A 17,348-nucleotide genomic window follows, 5' to 3' on the forward strand; every position below is an offset into this window, starting at 1 on the left:
AAGAGATCTGCACTGTCATGTTCACTGCAGGACTGTCCACAACGGTCAAGATACAGAATCAGCCCAATTGTCCCTCAGCAGATGAATGGATAAAGAAAATGTGATATATACACACAATGGAACACCATTCCAAAGTGGTGTCCTTCACGCCTTCACAAAGAAGGGAATCCTGCTCTTTGCAGCAACGTGGAGGAACCGGAGGGCATGTGGGCTAAGTGAAATAAACCAGGCCCAGGAGGACAGATACTGCATAATACCACTTCTATGAGGAATCTAAAATAATCAAACTCATAGAAACAGAAAGTGGAATGGTGGTTGCCAAGGGCTGAAGAGAGGAGGAAGTGGGGAGGTATCGGTCAAAGGGAACGAAGTTTCAGGTATGCAAGATGGAAAAACTCTTGAGATGTACCATACACATAACGACCATAGTTAACAATATTATAGCATATACTTAAGATTTGCTAAGCATGGAGATGTTATTATCACACACAATCGTAATAACAAATAACTAGGGCGGGAGGAAACTTTTGAAGGAGATGGAAAGGTTTATGGCATAGACTATGATGTTATCCCCAGGAGCAATTTGGGGAGGTTCAGACTCTTGGAGCCAGACGCTGCATGACCCCTAAACTGAAATTTCTAATCTTGTAGCTAATTTGTTAGTCCTGCAAAGGCAGTCTGGTCCCCAGGCAAGAAGGAGGTCTTTTCAGGAAAGGGCTGTTACCAATTTTGTTTCAGAGTCAAGCCATGAACTGAATTCCTTCCCAAAGTTAGTTTGACTTACGTCCAGGAATGAACAAGGACAACTTAAAGGTTAGAAGCAAGATTGATTTGGTTAGGTCTGATTTCTTTCACTGCCATCATTTCTCCTGTTAAAATTTTGCAAAGGCGGTTTCAGCATGGTTTCACGGCTGTATACTCATCTCCATAATCATGAAGTTGTATGCGTTAAATATGTATGGCTTCTTCTGTGTTAATTAGACCACAATAAAGTGGTTTAGAGAAAGAAGAAACAGCAGCAAGAGACATGGCCCTTGTCCTCCAGGGGCTCAGCACCCAAGCATGCTGGCAAGGAGTCAGTCACATACTGCATGGCAAATGCCATGACAGGACACTAAGGCAGGCACAAATGGTGGGCAGTGAACCCAGGCCTATGGGCATCACGGGAGACTTCCTGGAGGAGGTGGTATTGTTGAGAATGAAGAATGAAAATGTTTGCTGAGTCACCAGAGGGGAAAAGGGGGTGTGCAAAGACTTGGCAACAGACCAGAGCCGGATATAGGCTGGGAACGGCCAGTGGGAAGTGTGATGGGCTTGGGGGTGTACGATTGTCAGGGTTGAATTGTATCCCCCAGAAAAGAGACGTTGAAGTCCTAAACTGCAGTTCCTCAGAATGTGACTTTATTTGGGAATAGGGTTTTTACAGAGGTGATCAAATTAAAGTGAGATCATTAGGGTGAGCACAAGTTTAATATGACTGATATCCATTTGAGAAGGAGAAATTTATTTATTTATTTATTTATTTTTATTTTTATTTTTATTTTTATTTTTATTTTTTTGGAGTCTTGCTCTGTCGCCCAGGCTGGAGTGCAGTGGCATGATCTCAGCTCACTGCAACCTCTGCCTCCCAGGTTCAAGTGATTCTCCTGCTTCAGTCTCCCGAGTAGCTGCGATTACATGCGTGTACCATCATGTCGGGCTAATTTTTTTTTTTGTATTTTTAGTAGAGACGGGGTTTCACCATGTTAGCCAGGCAGTCTCGAACTCCTGGCCTCAGGTGATCCACCTGCCTTGGCCTTCCAAAGTGCTGGGATTACAGGCGTGAGCCATCATGCACAGCTGGAAGGAGAAATTTGGACACAGAGATATGCACAGAGGGAAGTCAGAGTGAAGGGACAGAGACAGGAAGAGGCCACATGAGGATGAAGACAGAGCCTGGAGTGGTACAGCTGTAAGCCAACGATGGCCAGTGAACACCAGAAGCCAGGAGGGAGGACGTGGCAGCTTCCCCTTCGCAGCCCTCAGAAAGACACCAAGACTGCGATTTCTAGCAGCCAGACTGTGAGAGGATGAAGGTGAATCTCTTATTTTAAGGCAACTTCTTTTGGATACTTTGTTACTAAGTACTTAGTTACAGAATATATCAGTTGTAGCAACTTATCGCAAACTGGGTGGCCTAAAACAATAGAAACTTGTTCTCTAGCAGTTTGGAGAAGCCTAAAATCAAGTTGTAGACAGAGCTGTGCTTCCTCTGAAGGCACGGGGGAGGACACATGCCCTGCCCCTGCAGCTTCCGGTGGCTCCGGGTGCTCCTTAGCTTGTGGCTACAGCACTAGCCTCTACCTCCATCTTCGCATGGCCTCGTCACCTCTCTGTCCTCTCCCTTCTTATAAGGACACATGCCACTGGACTTAATAGCCAAAAAGTGGAAGCAACCCCGGGCTCACCTGGATGATCCGGGATGACTTTGTCTTGAGATCCTTTATCACAGCTGCAATCTTTGCAGTTCCAGTCTCGTCTCGTCTCGTCTCGTCCCGTCCCGTCCCGTCCCATCCCGTCCCGTCCCGTCCCGTCTCCTCCCCTCTCCTCTCCTCCCCTCCCCTCCCCTCCCTTCCCCTCCCTTCCCCTCCCTTCCCCTCTCTTCCCTTCCCCTCCTCTCTTTCTGGGTCTGGCTCTGCCACCCAGGCTACAGTATAGTGGCACAGTCATGACTCACTGCAGCCTCAATCTCCCATGCTCAAGTAATCTTCCTGCCTCAATCTCATGAGTAGCTGAGACTACAGGCGTGCACTACCATGTCCAGCTAATTTTTAAAAATGTTTTGTAGAGATGGGGTCTCACTATGTTACCCAGTCTCGTCTTGAACTCCTGGGCTCAAGTGATCCTCCCACCTCAGCCTCCTTAAGTTTTGAGATTACAGGCATGAGCCACCACACCAGGCCTCAAAGACTGTTTTTCCAAATAAGGTCACATTCACGGGTTCCGGGTGGATGTATGTCCGGGGGCCATCATGCAGCACACTGTGAGAGGAAGGTGGAGGTGAGACCAGCCAAAACCTAATGAATCATATTTAGGAGTCTGGGATTTGTCCTGAGAGGTATGTGCAATTGTAAAAAAAAAAAGGTTGCAATTATTTTACTGATTTTTAAAACAAAACACTTATATAGCACTGTCTGTGCACCAGGCACAGTAGGAAGGGTTTTATAGGACTACACTGATGTACTATTCCTAGCATGCCTACAAGGCAGGCGCTTATATGACCCCTTATTGATGGGGAAGTGGAAGCCAGGAAAGTCTGGATCTCTTTGTCAAGGTCCCACAGTAAGCAGGGGACAGAGCCAAGGTTATAACCCAGGCACTATAGGAAGATCCCTCCACTGTTGGTAAATGGATGGGTGTGGGTCTGGGACTTGGACCCCTGTGGAGAAAATAGACAGATTCAAGGGAAGCTCAGGCTTAAAATAGCAGCACATGGTGGTTGGTACAGAGGGAGGGTGCACATGGAGTCAAGGATGACTTTCAGTTTCCTTGGCTTATTTCCTAAGACAGGCTGCAAGGGCCTAGAATTAACACCTCTGCCCAGGCAGCAGCCCTCAACCAATGACAGATGGGAGGTGGTGTATCAATACCCCGGCTCCCTCACTCCTCATGGGAAGTGGAGAGTTCTGAGGCCCATGTTCTCCTCTGGCTCCCAGGGTCCCTCCCTGGGATTAATCTCCAGCTGCCCTCAGTGCTCACGGGCTTGTTAGGATTTCCTTCCCTTCTCCACCTCATTTTCCATTGTCCCGTTGGTATTTCCTGGGACCAACTCTCAAATGAAAATCTTTATCTCAGTGTCTGCTTCTAGGGAAGTCCAGACTAAGACAGTGACTAACTATATTAGAAGACAGAGGAATAGGTTGAAGGGGCAGCCCTTCCCAAGGCAGGCCAGGAAGACTCTACCAGGAAAACTGCACAGTCACCAGGTATACCTTCCTTGACCATCAGTGACAGAGGGGCCTCCTGGCCAACCTGGTAGGTGTCTGCCATTGGGAGCCTGAGAACCAGTTTGCATTGTTTTCAGAGATGGGGGTGGTTGCTGAAAGAAACTCTCATGCATCACTAAGGGAGGATAGATGGGTTCAACCACTTTGGAGAGCCAACCTACTAAAGTTAAACATATGCCTACCCTAGGACCCTGAAACTTCACTCCTGGATGTGCAGGAGAAGAGCTCAAGAGCACTGAGCTCATCCATCCACCAGAAGACACAAATAAGAATGTTTATAGTGGCATTAGTTACAATAGCCAAAAAGTGGAAGCAACCCAAATGTCCACTGACAGGAGAATGAATAAACAAACTGTGGGAGAGCCAAACAGTGGAGCAAAACAAATGTCTCCATTAACGGGAGAATGAAAACATAAACGGTGACATATTCATAAGATGGAATTCTACAAAACAGGAGAAAAAGAACCGACGACTGATATGCACAATGACATGAATTAATTGGGTAAGTATTATGTTGTGTGGCAGGAGCCAGAAACAAAGGATTTGCTGTATGATTCAATTTGTAGAAATTCGTGAATAGGCACAAATCATCTATGATGACAGAAGTCACAACACTGGTTATCTCTGTAAGGGGGATTATTATTGACTGGGACGGGTGATACAATTAGGCTTTGTGTCCCCACCCAAATCGCATCTTGAATCGTAATCCCCAGGTGTTGAGGGAGAAACCTTGTGGAGGCGATTGGATCATGGGAACAGTTTTGCCCATGCTGTTCTTATGATAGTGAGTGAATTCTCATGAGATTGATGGTTTTGTAACTGTTTGGAAGTTCCTCTTTCATTTATTCTTCTCTCTCCTGCCACCTTGTGAAGAAGGACGTGTTTGCTTCCCCTTCCGCCATGATTGTAAGTTTCCTGAGGCCTCCCCAGCCATGCAGAATTGTGAGTCAATTAAAGTTCCTTTGTTTATAAATTAGCCAATCTTGGCTAGTATCTTTATAGCAGTGTAAAAATGGACAAATACAAAGGGGAGGAGGGAACCTTCTGGGTTCCACATCTTGATCTGTGGCTACACAGACGTTTACACACTCACAAAACTCTACACTTCAGATTTGTGTAAGTTACCATATATGTTGCACATCAAATCTTAAAAAGTGGCATCAAGTGGAAACACTCAAAATTTTGTCCATTTATGTTGCCTTTAAAAGCATAAGAAAAAATAAATAAAATTATAAAACAGGGGCCAGTCACGGTAGCTAATACCTGTAATCCCAGCACTTTGGGAGGCCGGGGCAGGTGGATCACCTGAGGTCAGGAGTTGGAGACCAGCCTGACCAACATGGAGAAACCTCGTCTCTACTAAAAATACAAAATTAGCCAGGTATGGTGGTGCATGCCTGTAGTCCCAGCTACTTGGGAGGCTGAGACAGGAGAATTGCTTGAATCCGTGAGGCAAATGTTGCAGTGAGCCAAGATTGCCCCATTGCACTCCAGCCTGGGCAACAAGAGCAAAACTCTGTCTGAAAAAAAAAAATTAAAAGAGAAATTTTGTCCATCACAAATAAATAAATATATAAATGTGGTACACATAGACAATGGAATACTACTATTTGGTCATAAAAAGGAATGAAATACTGATACATTCTATGATTCAGATGAACTTCAAAAACCTCATGCTAGGTGAAATGAGCCAAACACAAAAGACCACACATTGTAGGATTCTGCATTTGGAATATACAAAACGGGCAAATGTATAGGGATACAAAGCAGATTGGTGTTTGCCAGGGGTGGGAGGGAAGGAAGAATGGGCAGTGATTGCTTAGTGGTTGTGGGGTTTTCTTTTAGGATGAGGAAGATGTTTTGTAACTAGAGGTGGTGGTTGCACACTTTGCGAATATTCTAAACATCACTGAAATAAAAATGTTAAATGGTTTATGTTTCATGTATTTCACCTCAATAAAAAAAGCAACATCAATAAAGATTGTTTGTTTTTGTTTTGAGATAGGGTCTTGCTCTGTTACTCAGGGTGCCGTGCAGTGGTTCGATCTTACCTCTTAGCTCACTGCAGCCTCCAGCTTCTGAGCTCAAGAGATACTCCTGCCTCAGCCTCCTGAGCAGGTGGGACTCCAGGTGCACAACCCCATGCCTTGCTAATTTTTTATTTTTTATTTTTAAGAGACAAGAGCCTCGCTTCGTTGTCCAGGCTGGTCTCAAACTCCTGGCTTCAAGCAATCCTCCTGCCTCAGCCTCCCAAAGTACTGGGATTACAGGCGTGAGCCACTGTGCCAGGCAAGATTTTTCCTTTCAATGAAAAGATGGCTGCTCCTCCTCTCTGTTGTGTCTGGACTCAGGATGGGGAGTGGTGGCACCCTGACTTCTATCAAAGCAACACTCGTCCATCCTAGTGAAGCCTCTGGGTGAACATTGTGTCCCTTTCTTAAAACACTCTACTGCCATCTGCTGGAAAACTGTCACCATAAATATACAAACCTATGGTGTGAACGGACTCCCATAGATGTGGCACACTTGTGCAGTGCACAACCTGCACGTGTATACATGGTAGGATATTTGACTTTATTTTTTCAGTGTACTCTATCCACATGTAGACGAGGCCGTGAAAACCCTAGTGTTGCCTTTCCTTTCTGTCCCCACTCCAATGCTGATACTAACTAGAAATAGAAAATTGACTGAGTCTAGAGCTTTGCTACTCAAAATGTGATCCACGGATGCACAGCCTTCGTATGGTGGGAGAGTTTGCTAGAAATGCAGTCTCAGGATCCACCTGGACATGATGAATCAGAATCTGCATTTTAATTATTTTATTATTTTTTTTTAAGATGGAGTCTCATTCTGTCACCCAGGCTGGAGTGTAGTAGTACAATGTTGGCTCACTGCAGCCTCCACCTCCCAGGTTCAAGCGATTCTCCTGCCTCAGCCTCCCAAGTAGCTGGGACTACAGGCACCCACCACCACATTCAGCTATTTTTTGTATTTTTAGTAGAGACAAGGTTTCACCATTTTGGCCAGGCTGGTCTTGCACTCCTGGTCTCAAGCGATCTGCCTGCCTTGGCTTCCCAAAGTGCTGGGATTACAGGCGTGAGCCACTGTGCCCAGCCGAGTTTATTTTAGAGATAGGATCTCACTCTGTCATCCAGGCTGGAGTGCAAAGCAGTGATCATACCTCATTGCAGCCTTGAACTCCTGGGCTCATGGGCCCCAGCGATCCTCCCACCTCAGACTCCTAAAATACTGGGGTTACAGGTGTGAGCCACCACACCAGGCCTGAATCTGCATTGGTTTTTTTGTTTTTTGTTTTTTTCTTTGAGATGGAGTTTCACTCTTGTTGCACAGGCTGGAGTGCAATGGCATGACCTCGGCTCACTGCAGTCTATGCCTCTGCCTCTCGGGTTCAAGCAATTCTCCTGCCTCAGCCTCTCGAGTAGCTGGGATTACAGGTGCCCGCCACCACACCTGGCTAATTTTTTGTATTTTTAGTAGAGACAGGGTTTCGCCATGTTGACCAGGCTGGTCTCGAACTCCTGGCCTCAGATGATCTGCCCACTTCGGCCTCCCAAAGTGCTTGGAATACAGACATGAGCCACCACGCCTTGCCAAATCTGCATTGTTAACAAGGTCTCCTGGTGATTCGTGTGCACACAGAATTTGAGAAGCGCTGCCCTAGAAGCCTTGGCTACACGTTGGAATCACCTGAAGAGCTTTAAAACATGCTGACTCTGGGATGGGGCCTGGATGTGTGACTTGGAAAAGCTTCTTAACTGATTCTTATGTGCAGCCAGGGCTGAGACCGCTGGTCTAGAAGCCTTGCTGCTCAATGTGTGGCCTGTGTAGAGCTCATGATAGATGCAGAGCTTCAGGGCTCACCCCAGACCTCCTGAGTCAGAATCTACGTTTCAACAAGATCTTCAGGTATTTCTTGTGCACTTTCAATTTGGAGCAGCCCTGGGCTCAGAGCTGGCGATGTCGATTGCAGATCCCAGTGTAAAATGACAATGCAAGCTCCCTGTTCAAAAAATGATTAAGAATTTTAAGAAAGCATTAGCAGAGCATTAAACCAGGCACAGGACCCTTCGAAGCTCAGTTCTGTGTGACCGCACAGGTTGCATGTCCAAGAAGCCTGGGCTAGCTTCCCTCTGATTTGTCAGGGAGATGCCTGTCAGCAAACAAATCCATGTGCTGGATCCACGCATCACTGTACTGAAACCTGCCTTTCGGGGCCATGAAACCTTCCCTGGAGCATTTTGGGTCATCTCTGCAGAACGACAAGGATGAGGACAGGACGGAAGAGACTCCTTCTCGCACCTGGCGACAGATCTCTAGGCTGTTTGTTCTGTAACTGTGCCGGTAAGAGCAATGCACTGTTTCCCCCCAGAACACCAGGCATGTTCCTCCTCTTTGATCTGCCAGGGAGGAGAAGGGGCTTTCAGATCCACTGGGAAGGAGGCTCTGCAATCCCAGCTACTTGCTGGGACCAGGATTACCCTAGAAGCAGCTCCTCTCTGGGGCTCTCCCTATCCATCTACTGGCTACTGCTGGGCAGGGCAGGTGGGGGACAGTGATTCCCTTGTGGGCTGTTTTGTGAATAGCAGTAATGCATTTCACAGCCCTGGAGACGTGTCCATCACAGATAGGGGATGCTCCAGACCACCCCTGTTCAAAAGAAATAGAAGACAAGCCACGTAGATAAACTTAAATGTTATTGTAGCCACATTTTAAAAATTAAGAAGAAACAGGTGAAATTAATTTTGACAATATATTTTATTTTCTTTCCTTCTTTCTTTCTTTCTTTCTTTCTTTCTTTCTTTCTTTCTTCCTTCCTTCCTTCCTTCCTTCCTTTTTTTTTTTTTTTTTAATTGAGACGGAGTTTCGTTCTTGTCACCCAGGCTGGAATGCAATGGTACGTTCTCGGCTCACTGCAACGTCCGCCTCCTGGGTTCAAGCGATTCTCCTGCCTCAGCCTCCCAAGTAGCTGGGATTATAGGCGCTCACCACCACACCTGGCTAATTTTTTTGTATTTTTAGTAGAGATGGGGTTTCACCATGTTGGCCAGGCTGGTCTCAAACTCCTGACCTCAGGTGATCCGGCTGCCTTGGCCTCCCAAAAATGCTGTGACAATATATTTTATTTAACCTCACATATCCAAAATATTATCATTTCAATGTGTAGTCAATATAAAAAATGACTAATGAGATAGCTTACGTATTTTTCCCCCATACTAATTCTCAAAATCTGGTGTGTGTCTTGCATTTAGAGCATGACTCAGTTCACACCAGCTACATTTCAAGTGCTCAGTAGCAGCCATCCATACCTGGTGGCTGCTGTGTAGACAATGCAGTTCTAGAATTTCTATAAACCAGTAGCCAAGGCAGTGGCCACATAATAAGGAGTGTGGCACTGACCAGGTGCAGTGGCTCATGCCTGTAATCCCAACACTTTGGGAGGCTGAGGCAGGCGGATCACTTGAGGTCAGGAGTTTGAGATCAGGCTGGCCAACACGGCGAAACCCCATCTCTACTAAAAATAGAAAAATTAGCCGGGCATGGTGGCAGGTGCCTGTAGTCCCAGCTACTTGAGAGGCTGAGGCAGGAGAATTGCTTGAACCCAGGAGGCAGAGGTTGCAGTGAGCCAAGATCATGCCACTGCACTCCAACCTAGGCGACGGAGCAAGACTTCATCTCAAAAACAAAACAAAACAAAAAACAAACAAACACAAGAAAAAGAATTGGGGCACTGAGGGGGCAGGAATTGAGACAGCATTTACATGTTGGTAAAATCTTTCTACTTAGCGTGCACGTTTACGGAGAGGCTTTCCAAGCCACCGGGGAGCACTGTCCCATCAAACCCCAAGCACTAAAGGTCTCAGGCATGACCTCCTGGAATGGGTTCTGGCCGAATGGACTTGCAGAGGTAAGATCCCCAGGTCTAGCCCAAAGTCTCAATTGAGAGCCAGCATCTGTCTCTTGCAATTGATTTTTTAAAATAAGAGTATATTCATTTACAAAGGACTTGTAGATCATAACCGTGCACCCGTGGAATAAATGAATGAATGAACGAAAAATGCCAGTGTGAAGAACAGAAAGCAGCTCTTCTCATGGAATGAGGGGCGGTGGATCGGGCATCTGACCTACATCTAAACTCAGGGGTTGGGCAACGAGACTGGAATTTTGATCTTGGGCTGCAGACCATCAGAGATATGCCTGGGGCAGGCAGTTGTAGACTCAGTCAGAGCTGCATCCTTATTAGACGTGGATCCCAAAGTGCATCCAGAGCCCCCGTTTCCACTGCCCATCATCCCATCAGGAGAGGGCCCTGCCTTTGCTTCTCACAGCCTTTCATTCATCCAGTCACCCATTCATTTATTCATTGAGCACAATGTATCAAGTAGAACCTTTAAAAAGTTGTGCTAAGTGGAAGAAGCCAGTCACAAAAGTCCACATACTGTGTGATTCCATTTATACGAACATCCAGAGTGTCTATAGAAACAGAAAGTAGGTTAGTGCTTGCTTAGGGCTGAGGGGGATGGGGGATAGGAGGGTGACTGCCCACAGGTACAGGGTATCATTTTTGGGTAATGAAAAGGTTCTAAAATCGACCATGATGATGTCTGCACAGTTCTGAATACACTAAATACCATTGCACTGCACACTTCCTAAGGGTGAATTGAATGGTGTGTCAATTATACCTCAATAAGGCCGTCTAAAAATATGTGTTGAGCACTTATCGTGTGTTGGGCACACTGGGGACTCAGGAGTGAATGGAACTAACGCCATCCTCACCCTCAGGCCACATACAGTGTGGGGGTGGAGGCAGCTGCTAAACAAATGATCATACAAATCATTTTCCTTTTTGTTTTGCATTCTATTTTGTTTTTAATGGACACTGTAAACCAAAAAGAAAATTGTAAGGCCCTGCAACCTTCTCAATGGACCCCTCCTCTAGGCCAAGGATATTCTAGAATGAACCTGAAAATCTAGTTCAGGCCGTCATGGAAGAGGGGGTTGGACATTTCTTATTATACCCTCCAGCTTTAACACAGACCTTAAGTCTGATAAGAAACATTTACAATCTATTCTCTCTGAAGCCTGTTACGTGAAGGCACCATCTGCATGATAACACCTTGGTCTCCACAACCCATATGGCAGCTCAGACCTTTTCTTTTCTTTTTTCTTTTCTTTTCTTTTCTTTCTTTTCTTTCTTTTTCTTTCTTTCTTTCTTTCTTTCCTTCCTTCCTCCCTCCCTCCCTTTCTTTCTGTCTTTTTCTCTTTCTCCTTCCTTCCTTTTTTTTTTTTTTTGAGACAGAGTCTCTCTCTGTCGCCCAGGCTGGAGTGCAGTGGCGCCATCTCGGCTCACTGCAAGCTCCGCCTCCCGGGTTCACGCCCTTCTCCTGCCTCAGCCTCCCGAGTAGCTGGGACTACAGGTGCCCGCCACCATGCCTGGCTAATTTTTTTGTATTTTTAGTAGAGACGGGGTTTCACCGTGTTAGCCAAGATGGTCTCGATCTCCTGACCTCGTGATCAGCCTGCCTCGGCCTCCCAAAGTGCTGGGATTACAAGCGTGAGCCACCATGCCCGGCTGTCTTTCTTTCTTTCTTCCTTCCTTCCTTTCCGTGAGCCAGCATGCCCTTCCTCCCTCCCTCCCTCCCTTCCTTCCTTCCTCTCTCTCCTTCCTTCCTTCCTCCCTGCCTTTCTTTCCTACCTTCCCTTCCTTCTTTCTTTTCTTCCTTTCTTTCCTTCCTTCCTTTCTTCCCTCCCTCTCTTTCCTTCCTTCCTTCCTTTCTATCTCTTTCTTTCTTCACAGGGTCTCACTGTGTTGCCCAGGCTGGACTGCAGTGGCATGATCTTGTCTTACTGTAACCTCCACCTCCCAGGTTCAACCCGCCTCAACCTGCCAAGTAGCTGCAGTTACAGGCATGTGACCCCACACCCGGCTAATTTTTGAATTTTTAGTAGAGATGGGGTTTCACCATGTTGGCCAGGCTGGTCTCGAACTCCTGACCCCAAGTGATCCACTCACCTCGGCCTCCCAAAGTGCTGAGATTACAGGCGTGAGCCACGGCACCCGGCCACGACTCAGACATTTCTTACTACCGATAATAACTTTTCAACCAATTGGCAATCAGAAAAAATTTACATCCATCTACAACCTGGAAGGCCCTGCACACTTTGAGTTGTCCCACACTTCCAGATGGAACCAGTGTCAATCTTACACATATTGATGTATTACGCCTCCCTAAAATGCATAAAAACAAGCTGTACCTTGACCTCCTTCGACACATTCAGGATCTCCTGAGGCTGTGTCACGGGCACGTCCTTAAACTTGGCAAAATAAACTCTCTAAATTGATTGAGCCCTGTCTCAGATACTTTGGGGTTCACAATACTTGGCAATGGTACATATTTATGGGGTGCAACGTGAGGTTTCCATACATGTACACATTGTGTAATGATCAAATCAGGGTAACCAGCAAATGTATCACCCCAAACCTTGATCATTTCTTTGTGGTGAGAACATTCAGACGTCTCTTGTAGCTGTTTGGAAACATACACCACGTTATTGTTAACTGTCCTCATCCTGGGGACAGCAAGGAGGGCCGAAAGGAAGTGCAGGCTGCTATGAGCGCCTTCAAGAGGGGGCAGCACTGAGCTCACCTGCGAGCCTAGGCCTGGAGAGCAGCTGGAGTCTCCAGCCCGAGGGGAGGCGGAGGAGGGAACTGCCTTGCAGACAGAGGGAAGAGCATGTGCGGAGGCCCCGAGGCAGAGCCTGGCAATTCGTCGGCGGAACAGATGCTGGAAGGGAGGAGGAGGAGGAGGAGGAACAGGAGGAGGTACGGGGATCTGGGCCGCTGTAGAGAGCCGAGGCCTCTGAAGTCTCAGCACTAGGGCAGTGGGAAGCTGTTACAGGGTAGACGCCCGGGATGTGGGAGGGGCTATATGATAATCTGGGAGGTTTTTTTTTGTTTATTTGTTTTTTGAGATGGAGTTTAGCTCTTCTTGCCCAAGCTGGAGTGCAATGGCGTGATCTCGGCTCACCGCAACCTCCGCCTCCCGGGTTCTAGTGATTCTTCTGCCTCAGTCTCCCGTGTAGCTGGGATTACAGGCATGCGCCACCATGCCCAGCTAATTTTTGTACTTTTAGTAGAGACAGGGTTTCACCTTGCTGGTCAGGCTGGTCTCGAACTCCCGACCATAGATGATGCGCCCGCCTTGGCCTCCCAAAGCGCTGGGATTGCAGGCGTGAGCCACTGCGCCCGGCCTGGGAGTTGTTCTTTATTGTGGAGTAAAGGGAGGCAGAGGTGAAGCCATCGAGACAGCAGCGAGCTCATCGCTCCCCACATTCTATTAAAATGCACATTCTCCCGGGAGGGGACTTCCAGTTAATGAAACAGGAAGCGAGGTCTGTTGAGCTTGCAACCAGCTGAGAGCAATTTGAGGACAAAAGGGAAGGGCGGGAAGAAGCGGGATCTCGGGAAGGTGGCAGGCAGGTGAGAGCCTGGCTGGCCTGTGCACGCCTGTCTGCCCCTGGTGGCCAGGACGGGAAGGTCAGAGGACAGGGTCGGAGGCGCCAACGCTCCTGGGGTCCCAGCTGCTGCAGATCCGGGCTGGGGCTGGGCCTGGCCGCTGCTGGGGGCGGGAGGCAATTCCCAGCCCCGGGCCGGTGACGTCAACGTTGTCATGGAGACCCGGCTTCCCTGCCCAGCGTTGCAGCTGCGGGAGCCCGGGCTGGGAGGCTCTGTGAGGCTGAGGGAAGCAGAAGGCACAGACCTGGGTCCTGCAGGCGGTGGCTCCACCTAAGAGCACAACCCTGCCAGAGGCAGGATGCCCAGAATGGGCGGGGCTCCCTGCTGCACCCAGCCCGCCCCGACCCTTGTCGCCCAGACGTGGCTTCGGCCTTGCACTGGCTCCTGGGGTAGCGGATGGGGAACCCCCTGAGATGGGGGCCCAGGCTTCCCCACCTTGGGGTCCAGGGACTGCCCTCTCAGGGGCGGACTCAGTCCCCAATCTGGAAGTTGTCTTGGCATAAGAGTGTTCTGGCATGCTCCTGTCGTCCTCGCCTTAACAGGAGTGTTTCCGGACCAAACTGAGGGTGGGGCTGCTTATTCTCGCGGCCCAATAACGAGATGCAGATGAACGGGGAAAGGAAGGAGTTGATTTCTGTAACCGGGTGCAGGGAGAAGGCCTGGAAATTATCCCCAGACCAACTCAAAATTACAAAGTTTTCCAGGGATTATATACCTTCTAAGCTATATGTCTACGTCTGAGTGTGTATTCATCTAAAGACGTAAGTGATTAACTTCTTTTTTTTTTTTTGGAGACGGAGTTTCACTCTGTCACCCAGGCTGGAGTGCAGTGGTGCGATCTCAGTTCACTGCAACCTGTGCCTCCTGTGTTCAAGCAATTCTCCTGCCTCAGCCTCCTGAGTAGCTGGGATTACAGGCATGCACCACCCCGCCCAGGCTAATTTTTCTATTTTTAGTAGAGACAGGGTTTCACCATGTTGGTCAGGGTGGTCTCGACCTTCTGACCTTGTGATCCAACCACCTGGGCCTCCCAAAGTGCTGGGATTACAGGCTTGAGCCACCATGCCTAGCCGTGATTAACTTCTATAACTAAGGTCTGAGTCCTGAAGCTCTTTGGAGCCTCAGTAAATTTATTTAATCTAAATGGGTCCAGGTGCTGCGGTGATTACCCTTATCTTGTCTCCTGCTAAATCATGGGGGTTTGGGGAGTTCCTTCAGACCCCCAATAAACTTGCCTGTGGAGGCCTGGGGAGTTATTTCAGACCCCCAGTAAAACTTGTTTAATCCTAAACAGGTCCTGTTAAGAATTCCTTCGTTATCCTGTCATGCTTCAAGGCCCAGGAAAGGCCCAGGCAAAACTCTTGGTGGGCTTTTGTGACATTCCAGCCTTTGTAGAAGGGCACTGGCTCTCTCAGCTGTTAATGTTTCACTGAACCACTCGGTCAGTGCCGAAGCCGTTGTGATGAAGCCTGCGTTAGTGAGACCCGGCCTGCACAGGAGCACATGAAGAGGGAACCAGAAGCCTCTTACTGACCTCCTTCCACTCCCCCCGTTCTGTTTCCAATGCCTATTCACTAAGGAACATGGACCGAGCCCCTCCTTGTGCCAAGCAGTGTCCTGAATGCTTTATGAGGTCACGGAATCCTCCCTGTGGCCCCAGGACCTACAAGGGACATTTTGGAAGCCGCTGGTTTATTTATTGTTGAGCACATATGTGTTCACACATGTGTTCCCTGGAGCACATGTGTGAAATGGTGTTCTTCTTGGCGCTATGGACTGCTCTGTCAAATCTTTCCAGTTTGTTTTTTTAATAGATGTATTTTTTGTTTTTGGAGACAGGGTCTCACTCTGTCACCCAGGCTGAGGTGCACTGGCACCATCATAGCTCACCACACCCTCCACCTCCTGGGCTCAAGTGATCCTCCCACCTCAGCCTCCTGAGTAGCTGGGACTACAGGCCAGTGCTACCATGCCTATTTTTAAATTTTTTATTGAGATGGGGTCTCACCACGTTGCCCAGGCTGGTTTCAAACTCCTGGCCTTCAGTGTTCCTCCTGCCTTGGCTTCTTAAAGCACTGGGATTACAGGTGTGAGCCGCCATGCCTGAGCTTTTCCAGTTTCTTAAAATACCTTTAGTAGCAAAAAGTCAGTCTAAGCTAGTTAAGACTTTGGCCTCAAAACTCAGTTCACGTTTCCTTCAGCCCCTCCCTTTTCCGAGCACCTGCCTCATTTTGCTGGGGTTGCCCTTGTCCTCCGTAGGCCATTGCTGCTTCTCTGGCTGACAACGGGGATGTTCAAATGGTGGTCCAGGTGTGAGCTTTGGGAGAGACCCCATGAGGCAGGGGTGGAGGTGATGGTCCCCAGGCCATATTCCCCCTAGCCCCTTCCCCCTGTGGGCCACCTCCCACCTCCCACTGCCCCCTGCTGGGTCTCTTCTTCCTTTCTGGGTGGCATAACAGGAAGCTATCTCAGGCTTACTGCCTCCTGGTGTCCACTTGACTCCCAGAAAGTCACACTGCCCTGACCTGTAGACTGGAGGACGTTGCTGTGGTCGCCTCTCCCCACCCAGGCACCTCTTGCTAGCTGCCTTTCTCTAGTCCAGGCAGGCAGCATGAAGATCAAGCATCACCTGCTTTGGGCTGGGGGTGGCTGGAGGACAGGAGTGAACCCGGAACCTGGGAAGGAGATTTCCCTCTTTTTCTCTCCCTGCTCATGGACCTCAAGTCTTCTGTTGGAGGTGGGATGACATATGGAGAGAGTGGAACATTTTGCACCAGTTTTTAATAAGCCCTGAAGTCGTCTTTTAGTTTTCTACCTTTAGAACATGGGGAACTCATGCCTAGATGGTGATTTCTAGACTGCTAGAGAAGGCTCACTCAATCTCCTCTTATTTTGACCATCCATCCACCCAATGATGCATCCACCCACCCTCTATCCATCTACTCTCCATCCATCCAGCCATCTACTTATTCATCCATCTGTCCATCCTCTCTCCATCCACCCTTCCACCTACCCATCCACCCACTCACCCATCCATCCATCCATCCATCCATCCATCCATCCATCCATCCACCCATCCACCGACCCATTCATTTATCTGTCTACCCATCCATCTATCCATCCATTCACCATCATCCACCCACCCATCCATCTATCCATCCACCCACCTATCCATCTATTCATCCATCCACCCACCCATCCATCTATCCATTCACTCATTCATTCATCTATCCATACATACATTCACCATCCATCCATTCATCCATTCACACTCCATTCATCAACGTTGACTGTACACCTACTATGTGCCAGTCACTCTGGTAGATGCTGAGGATCTAGCAATGAATAAGCAAGACCAAAATTCCCACGCTTATAAAGCTTATGTTCTGGGAGGAGTCAGGCAATAACAAAATCAACAATGAAAAGATATAGTGGGCCAGGCGTGGCGGCTCGTGCCTGTAATCCCAGCACTTTGGGAGGCCGAGGCGGTGGATCACTTGAGGTCAGGAGTTGGAGACCTACCTGGCCAACATGGTGAAACCCCGTCTCTACTAAAAATACAAAAATTAGCCAGGTTTGGTGGGACCCAGCCACTCGGGAGGCTGAGGCACAAGAATCGCTTGAACCCGGGAGGCAGAGTTTGCAGGGAGCTGAGATGGTGCCATTGCACTCCAGTCTGGGTGACAGAGCGAGACACCATCTCAGAAAAAAAAAAAAAAAGAAAGGTGGAAAAGATGTAGTACCTTAAAAAGATAAATACAGTAGAGAAAAATTAATCCAAACAGGGGACTAGCGAGAGTTGAGGAGGGGTATCCAGGTGGGGCTCA

Source organism: Pan troglodytes, chromosome 18, assembly GCF_028858775.2.
Source record: "Pan troglodytes isolate AG18354 chromosome 18, NHGRI_mPanTro3-v2.0_pri, whole genome shotgun sequence".
Classification (NCBI taxonomy): Eukaryota; Metazoa; Chordata; class Mammalia; order Primates; family Hominidae; genus Pan; species Pan troglodytes.